At 28.8% G+C, this 23,336-nt stretch overlaps 1 long non-coding RNA gene across 1 annotated transcript in view; it reads right to left on the bottom strand.

Annotated features, from left to right (window-relative positions):
• The window catches only part of LOC113368263, a 176,056-nt gene that overhangs the window by 124,399 nt on the left and 28,321 nt on the right, over nucleotides 1-23,336 (bottom strand). The window lies entirely within an intron of this gene.

Here is a 23,336-nt window from a genome sequence, read left to right as displayed (position 1 = left end):
TTAGATAATTGGCAGTTTTAATAAAAACTTTATTTGGCATTTTTATAAAACCATCCAAGATCTAGTAATATGCAATAAGGCTCTGGATCTGGAATAATGTGGACAGGCCTATGAACTGAGTTAAATTGCAATTTGATTCAGGGGGAATAGTGTAAGAAGTTGCTCATTATAACAACGCAATTGGGCTATTTTCAATTGGAAACATATTTTTGATCTTATTTTCAAGGAAAAATGGACATGGCTGCTGCACGATGTAAAGTTGCCCAGAGTTGTCCAAAACGCGACGAAAGCAGAATCAACGCTCATCCAAACGATTTAATAACAATTCAGAATGCCAACCCATAATTTATATTAATTTTTTTACTACTGTATTATTTTCTTATTGCTTTTGTTTTATATTATACTCCTAGTAGAGTCTCCACTGAGCTAATCTATTAACGTCCGATCAAAATTTTATAACTTATTTGTTATGTTATATAACGTTATCGATTTCTGCTCGAAGCTTTCATTTATAGATCGCAGAGACCCGGCCCGATGATTGATTATTATAATAGTTAATAATTTCACTAAACACGGGCAATGTTATAACCCCGAAGAACCAGATATACGTGGCATTTTACCTTAAGGCATGATGCTAAAACTTCCCAATAGGTGTAACAATTGACTTATCCTAAATAACAATGCGATTTCTAATTGAATTTTCTCAAACACATTTAATTTTTTTCTCTAATTATATTACATATATTGCACAGATACGTGCTTGTATGTCTCAAAATTGTAGTTTATTATTCCACGAATTGACAGTGTTTGACTTATATCATCCTAAAGCAACTTTTGGAACAAATTATAACTATGATATTTTTACAAACTTTGATGAACATTTAAAATTAAGCTACCAGTCGTAGAGCAGTGATATTTCAGTATGTTCTATAAGACCATGATATCTATCGCCAAAAAAAGTTTCATAAAATTCGCCAAGTATTTTTTTCAACAGTTTATTACAAGAAAACGGCTCGGTTGGACAATGTATGTATTTAACTCAAATAAAGCAAATTTTTAAAATAAAAAAAATTACGGCGCGGTCGATCTTTACCAAAAACTAATCAGTACGATTTCCAACCAATATCTTTCGAAGAGTTATTGATTTTTTAAAATCGATTCAGGATTGGGAGTTAAAATATGAACTAAAAATTTAACATGTTTTACAAATTACAAAGAAATGACTCGGCCGATCGTTGCACAAAACTGAAAAACAATAGTTCTTATTGAGAGACATCGAATGGCTTATAAAATTTATGAAATCGTTCGAACCGTTTTTTGAGAAAACGTCGATTTAAGGTAAAAAATCTATTCACGTACACATATACACACATACTTTTTTCAAATTTGGTCTCATTCGATTCAGAAAGACTTGAAACATAAAACTAGCAAATCGGATTTTTTGATGAAAACAAACTTCACTTTCGCTAAGTTAAAAAAGTATATTTATGCGATGATTTGAATAAATCCTCTATCATGTATCGCTCGACTATTATCATCAGTTCAAGAAATAAAGAAAAGATTATGGGAGTGTCGTCTCTAATAGTTGTGACAAAACACATCGAGACTTAACCACTAATTATCTCATTACTCTCATTTTGAATAAATCCTTTAGCGCCAGTTCGCCAGATCGTTTGTCTACGTTCGCCTATTTATCAGAGCCTGGGTCTGGCTTGCGCCTCGGTAGTCTGTATGATGTATGCGCTACATATGCGCTTGGGAGCCCGTAAGCACTCAGTCAGTCGCATGTAATATTCGCGATTTGCCATTCGCGGGACATGGAATATCCATAAAATATTCACGGCCGATCGCCCGGGGATTCGCCAAATCAGGATTATGACTGATGGATGCAGATTTGCACCCGATCGCTCGCACGTAGGTCGCGTAGGATTACTATTTCATAGTCGCGAATATTGCAAGGGGTTACTAACACTCGACATCGGCGCCAAAGAGCCTTACTTGCATGCATAAATAATAGTGTCGTTTTTTTCGAAAGTTAAGAAAATTTTACACTAAACGGACTGAATCTAATTGTAAGTGAATTATCAATGTCGACTTGTTGCCGATTTTACTGCCTTTTTGTTCTTATATTTGGAGTATTTATGTTTCGTTTGAGCTATTTTTAACTTCCCGTAGGGTAAGTTATAGTAATCGCAAAAAAATCGAAAATGAAAATTTTTATATATCTTTACGTTTCAGAGGTTTCTTAACATTTTGGCATACCTTAGAAAAAATGGATGTATGTGTGTGTGTGTGTGTATGTGTGTGTGTGTGTGTGTGTATGTATGTATGTATGTACGTGTGTGTATGTATGTGCGGATACAAATTTCCGTCGACGATTTCGGGAACACGGATCAACCGATTTGAATAATTCAAAAAACATTCGATTCGTATTGATAAGGAGACGTGCTGATTAGTTTTTGGCGAAGGCAGGTCCAGCCGTTCCAAAGATACGGGGCAAAAAGTGCCGAAAACGGTAACTCAGTTTTTAAGAGAACGGAGCGTCCGATTTTAATAATTCGAAAAACATTTGACTTGTATTGACAAGATGAAGAATTGATCAAATTTCCATGAGGGCAGGTCTAGCGGTTTCGAAAATCTAACGAAAAAAGTAAAAAAAAAATGCCATTTGGCGGTCAAAAATGATCATTAGACATATGCACATCAAATTATCAGATATTTTTATAGAGATTTTAACAATAAGTATAAATTTTGTTTGCATTCCTATGGGTTCCGTACCAATATTTATTCGTTAGACGGCGACGCGGCGCTGACGCGCTTTGACATTTTGTCTCTATGCAGTTAAAGCAGTACGATTGCTTTGAAAAAAGATCTTCCAAAATATGCCAAAATAAAGAAAACATTATTTTTTCCAAAAAAAATTAAAAAAAAAAAAAAAAAATTAGATTTTTTTTTGAAAAAAAATTTTTTTTTAAAAAAAAATAATTTTTTGTTTAATTTATAGTTTCTCAAAAATCTTATTTTTTCGAAGTAAATTTGTTTTAAAAATGTCAATCGTTTTTAAAAAAAATAATAATTTTTGGTACGGGAAGTTCCAGCAATTTGCCTTAAGGCACGATGCCTTAATTGCCTTACGACAGAATTCCACTTACAGCTAGTTTATTTATTTTAAATAGCATTTAGAACTATGAGTCCTATAAGCTGCTGTGATGATACTCTAACGACGTGGTTTTCTTAGAAGCCAATCCAACAGTTGGCCCATCAGTATTTAATATAATTGTATTATTAGAGTCTCACTTTTTTCACAAATGATAATTTTCAATTTAATGCGGCAACGCCGACGATGGTCTATTTTCACTTGGAAACATATTTCCAAAGTAAAAACCGATGATACTACTTCTTGGCATCAGGGTGTCAGAGACGGGATAGGTCTATATTCACATAGAAACATATTTCCGAAGTCTATTCGGAATAATGTCACTTCAGTGACGTGGTTTTTTTGATGGCGACCCAACGGTTGGTTCATCAATATTTAATATAATTAAATTATTAGAGGAGTTTCTTGTTTGTTGCTAATCATGATGTTTAATTTAATGCTGCAGTGCCAGAGAAACATATTTTCAAAGTAAAAACTGATGATACTACTTCTTGACATCAGAGCGTCAAAGATGGGGATCGTCTATTTTTATTTGGAATCAAACTTCCAAAACAAAAACCGATGATACTACTTCTCGACATCATGGTTTCAGAAGTGGAAGAAAATCTGTAACCTTCACGATTGAAAGCTAATTCAATTTAACCAATAGGTCATAATCAAATCCGAACTAGTAATGAAAAGAATTTTGTTTAATATATTGAATTTACTTTAATATGTCAAAGCTTCTGGTGTGAAAACCTTTTGAAGAGCTAAACAATTTTCCTAAATAATTAATTTAAATTACTGCTTTTAACAAATTATTATTAAATTTCAATTTTTTACTAAATATTTCTCAATACACTTTATTTGAAAGAGTTAATAGCTAAATTTGATTTCAAGTTTTTGTATAAATAGTATAAATTTTTTCAAAGTCAAATAAAATGTATATTTAAAATATGAAAATTGTTGTCATAACCTTTCGTACCAGTCAACCCCTGTCTGACTAATTATAAGATAAAAAAACAGTTAAATTTTAAATTTATAAGACCTTTATTTAAGTTATTTCAGCAATTTGTGTTTAAAATTATCTTTAATATCATAAAACAATAATATCTTAGATTTAACTATGAATATTTGTACTTTCTTTGGGTGATAATTGTTCGGCTAATTTACCTACTGAAGTAGGTGTAAGTTGCATTTTTCCTTAAGACAAATTGCAAAACTACTCATATTTATATAATTTACATAATCAATACCAATAGAGATTTCCAGCCATTAATGTTTTTTATAATCAAACCACTTTTTGTATGCTTATAATTCTTTAGGATTTTCGATAAGACCATGAACTATATCCCCACCAAAAGTTTCATGTAAATTGTCAATTCGTCAAATAGTCTCAAGAAAACACATAGTAATGCATACTTTCTTCTAAGTTTGGTGTCAAACAAATCAGAATGACTGAAAATATCAAGAAAACGTAAAAATAGCAAATTGGATTTTTTGGAGAAAACGGACATTTTGCTTGAAAAGTTAATTATTAATTGTCAGGATAAATAATAAATTAGAATAAATATTAGCATAATTTTTTTCCATATTTTTTCAATAAAGTTTTTTAAAACCGGAATTAAAATTTATTTGAGAAAATTGGATTTTTATTATCAACGGTCCTATTAAAATATTTAGAAAAAAACTACGTTAGTAAGATTGTTAGGTTTATTGGAGCAATAAAAAATTATTTGATTCATCATGATTTCTCTCTCTACAACTATAAAACAAGCATGAGCCATATAATTTTAGTAATTCCACCAGTATCTGGTTATTGATTAAGTTGATAAAAAACATTAATTGCTAATACATATAAAAATGACAGACCTAATCAATTCTCTTCCAGAAGTACACTTATCCTGCTCAACTAATACGATTAATCCGAGTTCGTTCGTACTTCGTTCATGAGAGCGGTAACAATGAAATCCAAAAGAAAGCTATTCGAAATCTGTGCAGGGAGAGATGATTATATATTAATTGCGCTTTTTCTCGATACATCCAGTGTATTTCCTAACTCTCCTGGGAGCAATATCTATAGTTCAGGAACGGCCAAATAACAACAGTCAGTCCATCGGATTTGGCGCAATCAAACCCGACTGAGAGAGAAGTCAATTGGGGTAAGAGAGGTGCAGGGTATAAGGTTTCTAATAACACACAACTGGATATACGGCGAAAGCCGATAAGGAATCATTGTTAATCTTAGTGCACTTTTACCTATCGGACACTGACACGCGTCAGTCTGGATGTGCAATTTGCCAAAGGAATCGATCATTTGGTAACATACCCAGTACATTACATTTATTTATTATTTGATATACTTATCATTAAGTAAATTAATTAAACCATCTCATAGTCTGATAAAATCATTATGTATTAATATTATGATTCCAAATTTAGAAATTTATATAAAGTGCAAAACTTAGTTCCAGCTGATTATAGAAGATTGCTGAACAAAATGGCATAGGATAGGGCATGGCGCAAAGGTGCAATTTGACTTTGAGCAATTATTTTGTGAAAAGTAAAACAATTATAACAAATAACACATTTCAACCAAACAACTATCTGACTATGTTCAGTAAAAATTTCATCTATTCACTATGTGCTTTTTGCTGTTTTTCCAAATATTTGTAACTTGGTCCTTTTTACTCCATAGGTGGGGTATGTTGGGACGGCCAGGAAGCAAGCAAATCTGATGTTTTGTTTTAATTTAAAGGCTTTTTACAAAATAATAGCTACATTTATTTATTCAATCAATGCAAAATATAAATTTTATGGTTGTATTTTTAATAGAACACTGTAATTAAACTTGACCCGGTATTTTATAAGAAATGTTCATCAGCCGCGTTGGAATATCTACTTATTAAATTTTTGTCTTGTAAATTTGCTTATTTTATCTTAATTTACTTTTTTATTTGCTATTTTTTTTACTTGCATGATCTAGTCCTTTCTTCGTCCGACCATAAACCTTATCACTATAAAAATCATAATTTTTTTTTCAACAATTAAGTCCTCCAAAAAATCTTTACCAAAGACTAATCAGCATAATTCACATACTATGATATCTTTCGAATAATTTTTGAATGTTCGAAAACAGAAAAATTGGACAAAGAAGTTTGCACTTTTCTGTTAATTTTAAAGACGATTATAAAGCCAATAGTATCGCAAGAGCAAAGCGCGTGATTTATAAAAAGGATTTTAAACTTTTGAAATTGGCGCAACCATTTTTAAGAAAGTGGGCAGAAAAATCAACACACACTTTTTCCAAATTTGTCAAAAAACAAAAAAAAGTAGTATATTGAATTATCATGCTGAAACAACTTCTGGAAGTTAAAAATGAAAGACATTTCAGAGAATCTTCATTTTTTCGTATGTTTGGACATATAATTTTATGTTTCCATCTCACATCATCAGTGAATACGAATAAAGTGTAGAATAGTAGTTAAAGTTTACAATTAATTAATATCAATATAATTTAAAATTGGAACTATCATTGTGAAACTAGGTGTCAGTAATTGTGTACTCACCATAATTTTTACATTTTTTGAGAATCAAATCTATTCGACCCATTTGAGTCAAAGTCAGACTCTGTAATACAGTAATTTCCTGAAATGTTCTTTTTTTGTTACTTAGATTCAGTTTATTTATTTTAACACCAAAATTAACTATCTTACCAGTCACATCTTACTAGGTATGACATTAGCATAATCGAACTAATATTATTAGTAAAAAATACCAACTATTTACCTTTTTATTCTTTGAGAATATCTAACAAAATATTTAGGACAATAGTGAGCGATACGACCCTGTATTCTATATCAAGCCAGAGGGTAAGTACTACCAACAAACTAATTGCAAACTTATAACCTAGTGGTGATACAATGTATGGTTCCTTGGTACACGTATTTATTGGCACACTCAAGAACATTTTCTCAAGAACAGTTGAAATCCATTACAATTAATCAATTGTCTCTAATTCGATTGAGATGGAATACCGAAATAGTTCATAAGCAAGATCACAATTGGTATTTAATTAACTTCAAAATAATTAATTTAATTTCATATATTAAGTATGAATGAATTCACTTATATCTTCAAGAGCCTAAAAAAACTTGGGGTTATTTAATCATTGAATTAAGTTTACTGAAAATAGATGAAAATTACATTATTAATGTTTTAATGCCTGTAAAACTACGTAAATCTGTGCACTATTCATTTTTCATAACAAGTGATGTACTTTTCGAAAAGTTTATTTATAATCTGATTTTTTATAATTTTCTATAAATACCATAAATAAACTAAGCTAATAATCAAGCACAAGTGCGTACATATTTAGGTTTACTATAAAAAATAAGATACTCAAGGTTAGTTTATTAGTATTAGAAAAAAATATAACAAAAGAAAAAAAATTCTAATGAGCTATTAAAGGTATACTAGAAAGTTCACACGATTTTTTCCTGTACCATCAACTCCACTAAATTTCAACACTGAACGTAGTTTTTGAATTTATTTTTTAGGTATTGGTTTTAGTAAATGCTTAAAATGGAAAAAATAATCTAACATTCAACAACAGTACGTTACCTAAAGATCATTTATATATGTGTGCCACTATTGCCATTTTTTTAGATGGATTTGTGTTAACTTGCTCTGAATCAAATACCAAATACTGCCATCCAAAATATGCAATTTTTAAATGCAGCAACAATAAATGTGATAAAGTCATCAAAGTAGCAATAATTCCATTTTATTCATAAAAAGTCATGTAAAAATAGTGATAAATACTCAAAGAATATATATTTTTTTTAAATTTTATTAGATTAGACAATTAGAATTATGATGAATTATGATGAATTATTAATATTAGAATAACAATAATACCGACAAATTTATATTGGATGCCTCAAAAGCTATTTTGACTTGAAATCATATTACTATCTATATTTCCAAGTGAAATCCGACGCACTAACAAGAACTGTGATAAAGACATCAAGGTTACAAATGATTGCATTTTATCCATAAAAACTCATGCATAAATAGGGCTAACTCAAGCATAAGATTTTTTTTTAAATATTATATAGTATTAAAAGTAATCAGAACTTGTCCTAAAGGCTTATTAGGACGGTTGGTCCCTGGGCTTATTAAAACCCAACGTTTAGTCTTTCTCTTTATCATGAATAAAACTAATAGTGACGGCTTTTATTTGATGCAATGGCTATTTTTCCTTGGAACTTATCGATGTCTATATTTTCAAATATATATTAGTTTGTAAATACCGATGTCAATGCAGTGAGTATTCAACTTGAAAACGTCTTTAACAACTAATCAACGAGGAAGACGGAGTATTAGAATTGGAAGTAAATTATGAAACTATTATAACTGATGTATTGGCGACAAACACGTTCTGTCCACGTGAGCAATGTACATTATCGAAGATTATACGAAACACGATGAGTCTATATATATCGCGAGGGTTAGAACTCGGCGTCGCGACGGTTTGTTGTCTTTATGCCGTGGTTTCTGGGCTAAAGGGTTGTTTAGCGTTTCTGGGCTGAAGGGTTGGTTCGAACGGGGTGAGATGAAGTGTTCGGCTGCGGATAGCCGCAAACACACACGACTTGATGAAGACGTTTGTGATCATAACTATGGCATGTCGACAAGTTGACGCCAAGTGCACGCGATGTACTCTATTACATGATTTATTTTGATTATATGGGCAAATTTAATAAAACAGGAGTTTAAATTTTAAAAAGCATAAAATTGAAATTTGTTTTGTGCAAAATACAATAATAACTCTTGAAGGATTCGACAAAATTTAATAACGTATGAGTTAATATATTATTATTCGTCTAGAACAGCGGTCGAAGAACTTTTTTAATGAAAACCTCAAAATAATTTTGTCCAAGTTGGTATTACCCCCATGACGAAAAGAGATTACCCCTATACGGACAACAGCATAGCAAATACAGTAAATATCAAATGAAAATATATACTTTTTAACCCCATAAATCCTATTTTTACCCGACTTGAAGTAATTTTCCCCGGTTTCCCAACCACCGGTCTAAAATATCATGTCATAGTCTATTTAATAAAATTAAACAATTAATGGATTCGTGATTCAATCTTCCTTTAATCACATAATTTCAAATATAATCCTGGTTTACTTTATTTATCACCAGTATTTATTACTGAATATAATAAAATATATAATCTAATTAGCGGTAGGTCATATATAGAGTGTCTAAGAACTTAAAATCAAACATAAACCGGGTGATAGTATTGACTGAACTGTCCTGAAAAAAATCAGATAAAAAATATTTCACGTTGGTCAGAAAATATGAGCTTCTAAGTGGAACCTGGAGCTTTTTTAGAATTATAACTATAACGTGGTTAATTTTCATTAATTTTGTTTATTCAAACTTTGCAGCTGTAACCGTGATATCTAGGATCACAGTGATAATAAAATAACTGCCGAAAGTATTGAAAAATTTTGGTTCAACTATAAACTACAAACCTAATTTTTTTCAAATCGATCGTTTTCGATTTGAAAAAATATACAAAAGTATGTTGACACGTTTCATCAAAAGTTGGCGCATTTCATCAGGATTGTAAAATGGTAAAATACTTAATAATTTAATAATTTTTGATTATTCTCAAGTAAAATAGTTCAAATGTTTCTTTCTCGTACTTTGAAGCTTGAACAAATATTTGAACTGGTAGTGAGTAAAAAGCACTAACAATAATCCTATTTAAATTTTTTACTCAAAATTTTTCAGTAATATATTTTTTATTTTTCAAATGTATATTTTTAATTCATCCTTATTTTGATCATATTATTGATATTTAATGTGTATGTCATTATATAATGCGTGAAAAAATAACAATAATTGATATTCAAAAAATGATAAATAATTTATGGAATTCACCAGATTATTAGCTTAAGTGTGACAAATAATTACTTACTATGCATATATACTAATGCCATTTTTCTTTCTATTGAATTTCTTAAAAATTATACCACAGTGAAAATTACATAGTTGTCGCAAAATTTCAGTATCCATGAACAAAATTTATAGTTTCTCTAATCTTCCACCAATTAAAGGAAAGCAAGTGCACTGGGTTCAACCAACAAATGCTAATACAAACTTTTTTTAAATATAAATATGTTTCAGATTTTTAAAATTGGTTTCAAATAATTTACAATACTTTTATATTATATATTTTATTCGTTAATATGTTTTATTAGGTAAATTGTGATGTGCATTAATTTAACAAGTTATGCTTCTATTTCTACTAGATTGACTTTCGTTTTAGACGTTCAAAGTATAACCAAAAAATGCTCTATATGGAATAGTTGCAGATATTAACCCCTTCGACTCGGATGCCGCAAATTGCGTTTACTTTATTATTCATTTCTTTCCAGAACATTATTTTTGTATAATTTAGTCTTATTTATTTAAACAAATTTTTAAAATTTTATGTTTTATATTGATGTTAAGTCTGGTTATTTCGTATTCATAGATATTATGAAAGAATATGATTAAAAATACATCTAGATATGTAAGAATCTACGTCAATCTATATAAAACTATTTCTGAATTCGCATTTACTGATATGTGTTCTATGTCTGAGTGGATATCAGTTCTGAAAGGTTTCAATTTGACGATATCGCTTGACTACACTGAACAGGTTTCCGGAACTGCGAAGGGTTTTTCTTTCGGAAATCTATATGGAAAACTCGAGAAAAGTGGAATATCAATCCCTAAGTTTTTTATGTATTTTTGTTTTTGGTTGAAAATGCGTAAAGTTGAATACCGAAGGATGGAGTAGATATATCAGCACGGTATAAAAATGTGTCAGATTTGATTTTAGCCGAAATATTAGGTATATTGATTGTATAAATAAGATAAAAGGGATGTTTTGCTTTTGGAATACTAAGAAACATATACTGCACTCATAATGCAAGAGTTAATTTCAAGTAGTTGTACCAAACAAGATGATTTGTTTTAATTGTTGAAATTTACTCAGTAATTGTAAAAAAATATCAAATTAACATTTATGATATTTTTTTACAATTACTGAATAAATTTCACATTGCGAGTGCAGTATATGTTCTTGTCATAACAAACACTATTTACATAAATGCATTAAAATTACTATATATATATATATATATATATATATATATATATATATATATATATATATATATATTATATATATATATATTAAAAATAGTTTTGTACTTTCGTAAATCAAAGATTTATTTACGTCTTTTTAGCTTTTTTGTAGCATAAAAAAATATTATTTTGAACACAAGATATCAATTCAAGGTCCGAAATTATAGAATATCTCTCAGAAATTTGTTTAAACAAAAACTTGAATAATAAGTTAATAAATATAGGGATTCACTTGTACCAAAACTTAATTTTTATGATTGGGTTTTAAAATCAACGACATAAAGCAATTTTCGCAGTTTTTTAATAAAATTCTAACCTTGTTTATTATTAATATTTTAAATGTATTTTTGAGTAAGATTAATTTAAATGATTTTAAACACTTAAATCTAGTAGTAATTTTCATTGCACTATTGATGAAATAGAATCTGCTTCAATGTTAAAAATTTAATTAAGCCAAATCCAGAAACAAACATTTACTTGATATTTGATCATAAATTTCATGAATTTAAAAATCACTATTATCATAAAAGTAATGGTTTAGTCAGCACAAGCAGAAAGTTCAAATCGGATGCTTAGTTCTCCCAAAAACTCATTTTTTGCACATTTACAACCGTATCTTCAAAACGATTGGCCTGCCTTTACCAAAAGCTAATCACCACTTTTTCCCATGATTGCGAAAAGAATGTTTTGTGGATCAATCAAATCGAATACTACGTGTTTTAAAAAAACACGATTTCTATTTTCTGCACTCCTTGCTCCGTATCTCCAAAACGTCTAGACCTGCCTTTGCCAAAATTAATCAGCATATCTCCCTATCAATAGGAATCAAACGTTTCCTGAACCATTCAAATTGGTTGATCCGTGCACCCGAAAACGTGGACGAAAAATGGTATCCACATATATATACACACATCTATTTTTTCTAAGGTATGCTAAAATGTTAAGTCGACTTCACAACGTGATGATATGCAAAAATTTTCAATTTCAATTTTTGGACGATTACAATAACTTAACCAACGTGAAGTTAATAATAACTGTGGGCTGTAAATATTATTATTATTATATATTTCTTTCGATTAGTTTGTAAACTATTTTTCTGATTTTGAATTTTAGGTTGCAACCAATATGTTTGTAAAAGATAAAATAAATAAAGTAGGAGAATAGATGAACAGTTCATTTGAATCATTTCACTACAATTGGAGTATAATTAATGATTTAAAAACATTCGATTCCTATTGACAAAAAGACGTGCCGATTAGTTTTTGGACAAGGCAGGTCAAAACCGTTTCGAAGATACGAGGCAAAAAGTGCCAAAAATGTTAAATGTTTGAAAGAACGAAACATTTTACTTGCATTGACAAAATGAAGAAATTTTGATTTAAATTTTTGAAAAGGCTGGATTAACTATTTCGGAGATCTTGTAAAAAAAGTAAAAAAACAAGCCATTTGAGGGTCAAAAATAATCATATATGCACATCAAATTATTGATGTTCCATACCAATGTCAATTGCACGGGAAGTTCGAGCAATTTGCCTGAAGCACCACTTCGTTCGAGCACCACTAGTTTTACATATAATCAATATTATTACGAAAGTTAATGAGACATTATACAATGAAATATTATTTTTCTGGCAAATGTTCTAAAAAGGTATTTTTGACAGCATTGTCCTATTATACATTGTTTATAATGGGAGCTGAGGATGTAAATCGTTAGTCTCTCGAAGATAAACACTTGGCATATGGCATAAAAAATTGATACGAAAACAAATACGTTAAAAATATTTCAATGCAGTAATTAAACGATACAATATTTCCTTTCCTCTGTAGATTCATCAGCGGCATTCAAAGTGCCATAGGGCCTGTAGTAGCTCGTACCAAAGTTTAATTGATTTAGTTATAAGTTAATAGCATTATCTATATGAGCGAGTACAAGAATGTCGAATACTCGTAGAGCACTGCGAGAAGGCTTTAGATAATTTATTAATTTAAATCTAGGAATTCATTAATTTTAATTAAACTATACGAAGAGTGCGCAGACAGGTAACGCCTAACTTGAAATTAGTTTCTGAGGTTAACTTACACATGATTGAAGTCTTCTGTTACATATTATATCGCGACACAATTGGAGCACGAAATGAGTTGACGTTTTTGTGAAGACAATGTCGAGAGCAGAGTAATTGAAAATAATAATTAAATTCTTGTGAATGAGGTACTTTGTCTATAAACTACAAGTCATATTCGAAATACACCTCTTGTCGTATTTGCATTTATCTCTAACTGATGAAAGCCAATTTTACAAAATAAAAATTTGAACACTATTAGTAACTTCACGTAGAGTAAGTTATTGATTGCAATGGTCCAAAAATCGAAATTGAAATTTTTTGAATATCGTTACGTTGTGAAGGTTTCTGAACATTTTGGCAAATTCCAGAATATATAGATGTGTGTGTGTGTGTTTGATTTATGTATAGATACTATTTTTTGTCCACGTTCTTCTTAATTTTTTTTTTCAATTTTTTTTATATATAACATAATTCGTATTTTAATTTTAATTCCAACTAAAGTTCTAAAGCTTACTTATATACGTCAAATAAATAATTTTAACTTTGCAGTTCAGTTTGTATTTGTTCAATTCAGTTTATTTTGCTTATTTACTTTTCTAGAAACACATATAAAAGTCGTCGTCCAATTTATAACCTCTTATATGTTAAGAGAGAGTTAAAATAAGAATAATAAAACTTACAGTATTTATAATAATCTATTTGAAAACATTTAATATTCTTCGAATGTTTTCCGTATATACCACTAGTTTCTTACTCATTTACCAGAGAACTTTTGCCTCAATTCTATCAGGACCAGATTAAAAAAAATCATTCTACATTTATTTGTGTTAATCACAAAATCACAGTTAATGCTCGAATGGTTCTGCATTTTTAAAGCCCATTTTAATTCCCAAAATTAAGCATGTTTAGCATGGACGTATTATATAAATATGTTAAAATAAAAATAAGTACAAAATCAATGATCTGAAGGCAGTTTGGCATGGTTTTTTTTTCAAAATCTAACTTAATTCGTAATTATTAATTTTAGTCATTTTAAATACCTAATCTTAGTAGTAATTTTTAATGTAATGTGGTAAAAAATCCATTTTTATCTTGAAAGTTGAATGATGTTAGTACATGAAATAAATACTGTAGGATTTGAAATCATACTCGATAAATGCCAATTAATTCCTTACAAAAAATTTGAACATTTTGAAAATTAAAATTTTTTCTATGGTAATTCATACTTTTTACGAAAATATAAAACTGTCACTTTCATTTACAAAAAAAATCTGTTCATTTACAAAGGGAGTGATGTGGCAACACGAGTTGACCATGAATTACGGGTTGACTTTGGGAAGAAGCATACAAACAATATTGTCATGATATATCTACATTATTTAAAATAAACAGCTTCTAAATACTGTTTTATACTTTTTACCAAAGTATAAATTTTGATACAAAATTAAAAAATTCTTTATAAACTATATTGTCAATTCCCACTAACAATAAGTCATTTGTTCAATAACGATCCCGAATGCTTGAATCCTTGCTCAATCTTTAAGAAAAATGTAATCTAAAATATTTTTCTTCAGATCTTACTTGGATAACATTTATTAAGTTTTATTACAAATTATATGAATGATATTATAGACGTTTCCGAAAAAAGTTTCACGAAAGGCAAAATTTGCATAAAAAAACGCACAAAATGTATCTGTATGTATTAATATTTCTGTCTCGCGAAAGGATTTAAAAATAGTTAAAATATCCAAAATAACATATAACATAGAAACAATTTATTTTGGAAATACTAAATTACTCTCTCGAAAATTTAAACATATATAGTTAAAACCATCACTGGTTTATAATGTGTTGTAATGTAAAATTATTATTGCTGATGAGCAAAAACGCTGCTAAATTACAAATTATTTTACCATTAAATTTAAGTCTTTATTACGAAAAAATATAAACTCTTAATTTTCAAGAAATACATACAACGATCTTTTATCCTTGTTTTATCTGACTACATTAATTACAGCCCGGGGGTAGATGCGCCCGTTGTTCGCGTAATGAATCTGAAATAAAACAAAAACCATTTCGAAGCACGAGGAAAAAATCTATATGTTTTGACATTATCATAATTACCATAAACAGTACTAATTAAAATTGCCAAACGTATTTAAACAAATGCGCGAGTATAATATTACCTTGGCATTTCTCCCAAGGGGAGAGTTTTATGGGAAAGCGGAGGCGATCGAGAATCAAATATCATAAGAATAGATTTTTTTTTATAAAGGCTATGCATTAAAAGCAATCTAAAATAGATTATTAAAAATGGCAGAAATATTTTTTTACACATTCGAGAGTAATAAAAAAAATGTTCAAGTAAAAATAATATCACTATCTTTTCAAATTCCGAACTATTTTCTATTGAATATATAGAAATATGAAGTACTGGGTGCAAGTGGCATTTTGTCTTATAAAAATTTTCAAACTCTTTCCGATATTTGTAAATAATGAAAATATTTATTTATAAAAAAAGATTTGATTTTTAGCACCTTTCAAAACTGATATTATAAAACTTGCAACTATTTTTCAATTTCAAAAATAGTGTTTGCTTTTCACTGATTTGATTTATATGAATCCCCATTAATATCTTTCGAACTTATAATAACAGTAATTGTATTAATTTAATCTAATTTATTTAACACAATGTTATTTCATTTTGTTTTTCAAAAATGTATTTTATTCACGTGTGATGTCAACGGTAATCAGTACCTACAAAAACAGAATATAATATACACGGAACATGCCCTAAGAACACAGCTCATTATTTCAAACTTAAATAAATATTAATGATTAAACCGCTTGTTATAGGCAAAATATATTAGGCAAAGTTTCATCAAAATCATCACAAGTAACTTTAATAATTAATAACGAATAAACGGAATGTACCAAAAACTAATCAGAACAATTCCCAACTTATACCTTTCAAAGAGTTTGAATTTTCAAGAACGGTTAAGGATTTTTTGAGACAACTTTGAGTATCTATTGCACTTTCTTCCTAAATCTTAAGAAACTACTCGACCGATCATCTTACAAAACTGATTAATGCCGGTTCTTGTCAAGTTTCCAATCCATCTCTGAGGAATATAACGTGTCACACATTTCCTACTGATTTCAACAAGTAAAGATTTCATCCCTGCTTTCCTCCTAAATCTGAAGAAACGATTCGACCAATCGCCTTACAAAACTAATAAATGCGTGTTCTTATCAAGTTTCAGCAAAAGTCATTCAAAATTCCCAATCGGTGCAGTTGGGGAGAACGTTTTTGAAATGTTGGCACAAATACACACAATTTTGATGTCAAACGGCTCAGAATGACTCGAAACGTCGATAAATCCAAATTAGCAAATCAGATTTTCTAATAAAAACTATCTTCCTTGATAAAGTATTTATGTCCAATACTTCCCTGCATAATGCAAGATAATCCATTTCTAAGATACTCACGCACTCACACAATTTTTATGTCAAACGGCTCAAAATGACTTGAAAGGTCGAGAAAACCAAATTAGCAAATCGGATTTTCTGACAAAAACTTACTTCCTTGGAAAAGTTTCTAGTATACCCAATACTCCCCTGCATAATACAGGGTAATCCATCGTAAGATAACGCATCACTCATTTCCTCATGATTTCGACTCGCGCTCATAACAAGTAAAGATTTCATCCCCATTTCATAACAAAGTCTTTTAACAAAGGGTAGAGTTTCTATAAGCTTTTTACAACTCGAGGGTTAATATGGCGTATTAATTATATTTTAATATTCTAATTGACTGATATTCCTATCGACGAAGGCATCGCGTAGGCGCTTATATGTATGAAGAGACTTAATACCCGTGGCGAATATGCAAAAGGGGGTAAAATGTTACATTATAGCTGTTCCGTAAGATTAGATTATGGAGATTAAATTTAATTCAGTTGTTGGTAATTTATTTATATGGAATTGGGTTAACTAAATGAGGCAATTATTTTGAGTGCAATTCTGCTCAGACAATTTAATGTATATCTCTGCATGTCTCTAGCTCCTGTGAAAATATTGGATGATTATAAGAGATCTTCCTAGAATGAAATAATTGTATAATAAAAATTCAAATTACGCTGACGGGTAATTAAAGGAAACTCGGGGACCGGATTTAAATTGTATAATGTTGAATAATTATACCGGAATTTAAATTTTTATTTATATTTCATGATAATAATAAGAAGATAATCCAGTATTGAACAAATAGCGTATTAATATATCTAAATTTGTAATTGATCTGCTCTTTATCGTCCACCTGAGTAATTTTTAGTCCCAATTTCATTTTAAATCAATAATTTTAACACAATTCGAATTAGTTAAACTTATTTGCTACTGTACAAAATGGCATTTAAGTAAAATTAAATAATAAATGATATAAAAAAACAAAATCATATAACAATTTTGAATAATGTTTATAAGTAATGTGGTAACATACATTATGCACACATTTATTTGTGTCAATTATTATAGACATTTATATAATGTTAAATTATAAATTATATATTTATAATAGCATTGAAAATATGTGTAATATTTAAAAACCATAATGTAATTAAAGTCATACTTCAAATATGACATGATCGGTTTGTCATTGCAATTAGTATTTAGAAATAAACATTCATTAGAGAAATGAAGTAATATTGGTTCAAACAGTGGATTATGTTAAACAACGCCTAAACAAATATTGTTTTCGTTCACTCATCATGTACTTGTGTTTAAAGAAATTTATGCAATTAAAATTAACATACATTCATTGACTGTTTGTATTTTTTTTTACTTTTTCGCTGGCGATATGATCTCATTCTTTGAACAGCTGTAATATCTATCTTGCCTAAAAAATAATTTCCATTTTAATGACTTCAAAAAATTATAGAAACTACGAATAATATAGAAATAATTTCTAATCAATAAATTTTGTTTATATTAAATTATAATTTGTTCTAATATTTTCAAGGAACAGGATAAAATATTCTTCTGATTCAGGCATTTTTTATTAAATCAAGATTTGTACTACGATGTAACTTTAAATGTTTATCTATGCCGATTTCCTGGTTGATATTGGGACGCATACAACGTTGATGCCGTTACGCTTACAACGACAGATATCCATTCACATACACGAGGACTAATCACAATCGACCCGTATAGAAATGATATCATCGAGAACGAATGACGAATCTTTGACACTCAATTTTACCGTAACTCACTTCCGTTGCATTTGTACGGATTTACACCCTAGTCGCGCCTAAAGAAGTTTTTCTTCAAAAACTGAACAGAAATTTGGAGTGTGCTAATGATCAATTTACTTGAACAAAAGGATATTTTTATATGCCTATGCTTCATGCATAAAAAGCGATGCTTGGCAGCTCTTTACCCTTATAGCCTTAGGGTTAATTGGCAGCTGTTTCAAGGAACATCCTGCTTACAAACAAAATAATGTGCACATTTCACAATCCTAATAATTACTTCTTTACTTACAATCGTAATAAAAGCAATAATCATATCAGCTAAAATAATCTGAAAGGCAACGGATAAATAACAATCAATTTAAATTATCAATGACTTATTTATATGCTTCCTAATAATTCAAACTGAAAAAGAGCAAGCTGATATCGAATACGAAGTTTAGTGCCATCTAAAATCAATTTTCTGTGTTTCCACTGAAAATATTGATCAAAAATACTTTTTTTTAGAAAATAGTTCTGGTTTGAAGAAAATCTTATTTTATTATCAATTTATATACATACTTATATACATAATACATATAATACATAAGAAATTGTTACATGAAATAGTAGGGCATAACTCAAAGGTGTGAATTGAATTTGTCCAATCATATTGTGAAAACCTTAAAAAAAATTACACATATTAAACAAACAACTATCTGGCTATGTTCAGAAAAATTAGCTATCATCATTATAGATGTGTTTTCCTTGCTGTTTTTAAAAAAAAATAGTCTAGTCCACATCACTCAATGGACAGAGTAAAATAGGACGATCAGGGGGCAAATAGGTCCAATGTCTCATTTTTAATTTTGAAGAGATTTTGATAAATGGTAGCTACTATATTTTACCAATGCAAAATATGGATTTAATGGCTATATTTTTTACGGAGATAACACTGTATCAATATTATGATCTGGTATTTCGTCAGAAACATTTATCAGCAGAGTTTAAAAAACTATTTATTCAATTTAGCTGTTATAATATTGAAGTATCAATAAATTCATAAATTGTGATTCAAAATACTTTTTTTCAATATTTATGCCATCTTTTACCAAGAAGATATCAGCAGCACAACTAGAACTAGAACATGAACAAACTAGAAGTTTCGTATAACATTCAAATTCATCAATAATAAATAAATTAAATGAGTTAAATTTCTGAATGGTTTTGAAATGTATGTAAAAGTACTATTATATGGTTAAGGTAATCATTTACATTGTAGAAATGATAATTCAATTGGTGCTTTGATAAATATTGTACAATTTAACAAATTTACTAGATATATAAAAGCTTGGACTGAATGAACTATCTGATACTCTAATATATCTTAAGTTGATTCAATAATTCCCAGACCGATATATTTCGTCTCACACAATACTAAAAATATATCTTAAAATTTTACCTGATGTATAATAAATACCTATGAAAATTCATTCACAAATCTCGAAACAAGGGACTAGAATATACTTTTACATTTTTGGGATGGCTATAAATTAGAGAAACTGTCAATACAAAAAATGTAAATGTTTCGACAGTAAAATAAAAGCAATTTAAGTCGAGGTTATAAAACGATATTTTAAGACGAGATATATTGTTTCATTTTGAACTATTAAAAAACCCAAAATCTTTCACAAGATAAGTAAGATGCATATATATGTATATATATATATATATATATATATATATGTATATATATACATATATGTTTAGATTTTGTAATTTATAAATTCGTACAATTTTTGATTACAGCTGCAATGGAATATTTGACTAGAATAAAATGAATAGTTAATTATAGATGAAGTTTAGTTAGATGTATTAAATCTTAAACTGTGTGATAATTTATATTTCATCAATAAGTCATTTCAATGATGTCAGATTGATATCACAAAGTATGATATCAGATTTTCACGCCAGATTTTAAGCGACTTACGTGGGCATTGCTGCAACACACATATGCTACGGTTATGACTACTGTGCTTGTTCGATAGTCTGACAATATAATTTAAAATTATTATCTGTATAACTATGTTTAAAAATTGATTCATGAATCAATCCTCTACCCTCATTGACCATCGTTTGACTTCTATAACATACGTGTCAACTTTAATCGACCGAAGCCATTTCATCTATTTCTCTATAATTAGAACTATGAAATAGTGAGGTCATTAAAATACGAAAGTTTCTCAGTGAAAGAATTTCTAGCATCTAGTAAATTAAAACCGCTTTTTTCACTCAAAATCGTCGAAGATGCTCCTTGAAGTAATATTCGTCTATTTCTGTTCCAAGTAAAATGCATAGGGCGCTCCGTTTTTTACTTGAAACCGGGGAAGTAGCAAAACAAAAATAAATATCAAACCTGAACTATTGTATCAAAAAATTACTTCCAACGACATATGAATGACACTAACTGGGGTGTCACTGTCCTCATAAATAACTGTCACGCGTATTTATACAATTTCAAACTTAACGTGGTTCATGTGAAAACGATTTGATTTTTATTTAAATTACCTGCAAGAGTTTTTTTTAATGTATAACGTGTACAACTAAACTAAATTCAGTTGTTATTTTCATATAGCACTTTCGCTTTATTTCTAAAGTTTTACATTTGTATCAATATTTTAAACTATGGTTGGCAAAAACTACATAATATAATGTTTTAAATATTTAAAAAGTCATCTATTATTTTAGCCCTAGCCCACAGTCATCATTAACAAAAAGTATAAACAAATATTTTTGTGTTATATTATAGTACTAAATACAGGATATAAGAGCTAATTTGTAAAAATTAAAAGCAATATAAATATTCCTAAACGTGGAGATATATACAAATTTTCATTTTCTATATCTTGCGATTACTATCACTTACCCTATAGGAAGTTAAAAAATATATCAATGTCAATTATTTAACAAAAGTTTTAAGAATTGCTATACATTTAATATTCAGTTGTTAAAAATAATTGTAAAAATGGTTAAAACAAATTGTAGTATATAATAGGTTTTCATTGATTACCACAATTATATTGTATACATTTTAAGGGATTGTACAAGAAAAATAGTCTAACATGTTTATACATAAAAAATATCCAAATACAACAAATGAAAAACTGTTAATTCTTTATAGAGGTTGAAGTGAAAATTAATCTCTAAATATAATCTCACATTTCGACAGTATCAAAAATTTTATTACACGTTTGTAAAATTATTTTTTAAATTTTCAAAACTAAAAGATGAATAAAAATATGTAATAGTTCTATCTATAGATGCGGTTTCACTTAACATACATATTATATGTAAAGGTTTCTAGAAACAATGCGCTATTAAAAACATTATATTTTTTGGTTCACAGAATTTTTAAGATTCTGAAAGAAGATAAGAAAAACTAAACTTTCTAGAAATTTTAAATAAAAATTTGAACTTCATCATCAAATAACCATCACTCACGTCAAGTACAGACAAAAACAGTACAGTGTGATTTTGTAGATTTGTAGTTTTCTCTAAAAACTAATAATTTCTTTATATCTTTAATACAAGCAAAATATTTCTTCAAACTTCTAATCGGATGGTCTGTCCTCTAAAAAACGGCTATTTTTTCACGATTTGCTCCAGATCTCCGAAACGACTGGACCAGCATTTGCTAAAATCTAATCGGCATCTCAAATCAATACAAATCTACTAAATTATACTAATCTTATACTTCGATATCTCAAAAACTGCATTTTTTGTAATTGTTGCTACGTAACTCGAAAACGGCTGGATCTGCTTTTGCCAGAAACTAATCAGCACGTTTCCCCATAAATACGAATCGAATGTTTATTGAATTATTTTAAATATTGTATTCAAACATACATACACATACACATCACATACACACGCACATATATATTCTTATTCTTTGTTTTGCCAAAATGTTCAGAAGACTTTGGAACGTAAAGATGTGCAAAAATTTTCATTTACAATTTTTTTGCGATTGCTATAACTTATCCAGGAGAAGTTAAAATTATTCAGTTTATGGTTAGTGCAAAGTGGTGGATCAAATGATTTTAACAATGTCTCATTTTTACAATAATTTAAATAATTATGATTGGCTCTGGTAGAGTTTTAGATCCTACATTAAATATATGTTTCAGATGTTGAATTGATCTCTATTACTAAATCGTTTCATTTTTTCGTAAGTTATTTTTCAACAAATCTAGAATTATTCAACAAATAATAAGAATATGTAACAATAATAATTTCATTTGAATCACTTCAAGCACATTGTTCAAGATACACCGTCTTGCACCAAAGTTTTTAGCAACGAGTTTGATTCTTGTTATGAAATGTAAATGATTATTATTACTCTATGTTTCATATTTCATTAATAAACTATATTTGATAACCTGATGTTTTTAGCAGCTATAAAAAAAATTCTAATAAGATGGAAGTTTATTCCAGAAGGAAAGTTAATAATAATTTTACAGAACGTTTTCAACATAGAGAAACAACAGCGATTAAATTATTAACTATTCCTTTAAAAAAGCAATAAATTCATGTAAGATCACAAAGCTTTAGTTAAGTTTTACACGGTCGCATGTTGCTTTTCTGGAAATAGATCGAAAAGATGCGTTCTAATAATAGTACTACAAATGTT

This window comes from Ctenocephalides felis, unplaced genomic scaffold, assembly GCF_003426905.1.
Source record: "Ctenocephalides felis isolate EL2017-DRISC unplaced genomic scaffold, ASM342690v1 CF-g0.4_SCAFFOLD_01170, whole genome shotgun sequence".
NCBI classification, from domain to species: Eukaryota; Metazoa; Arthropoda; class Insecta; order Siphonaptera; family Pulicidae; genus Ctenocephalides; species Ctenocephalides felis.
This window is presented reverse-complemented; position numbering and strand designations above follow the sequence as displayed.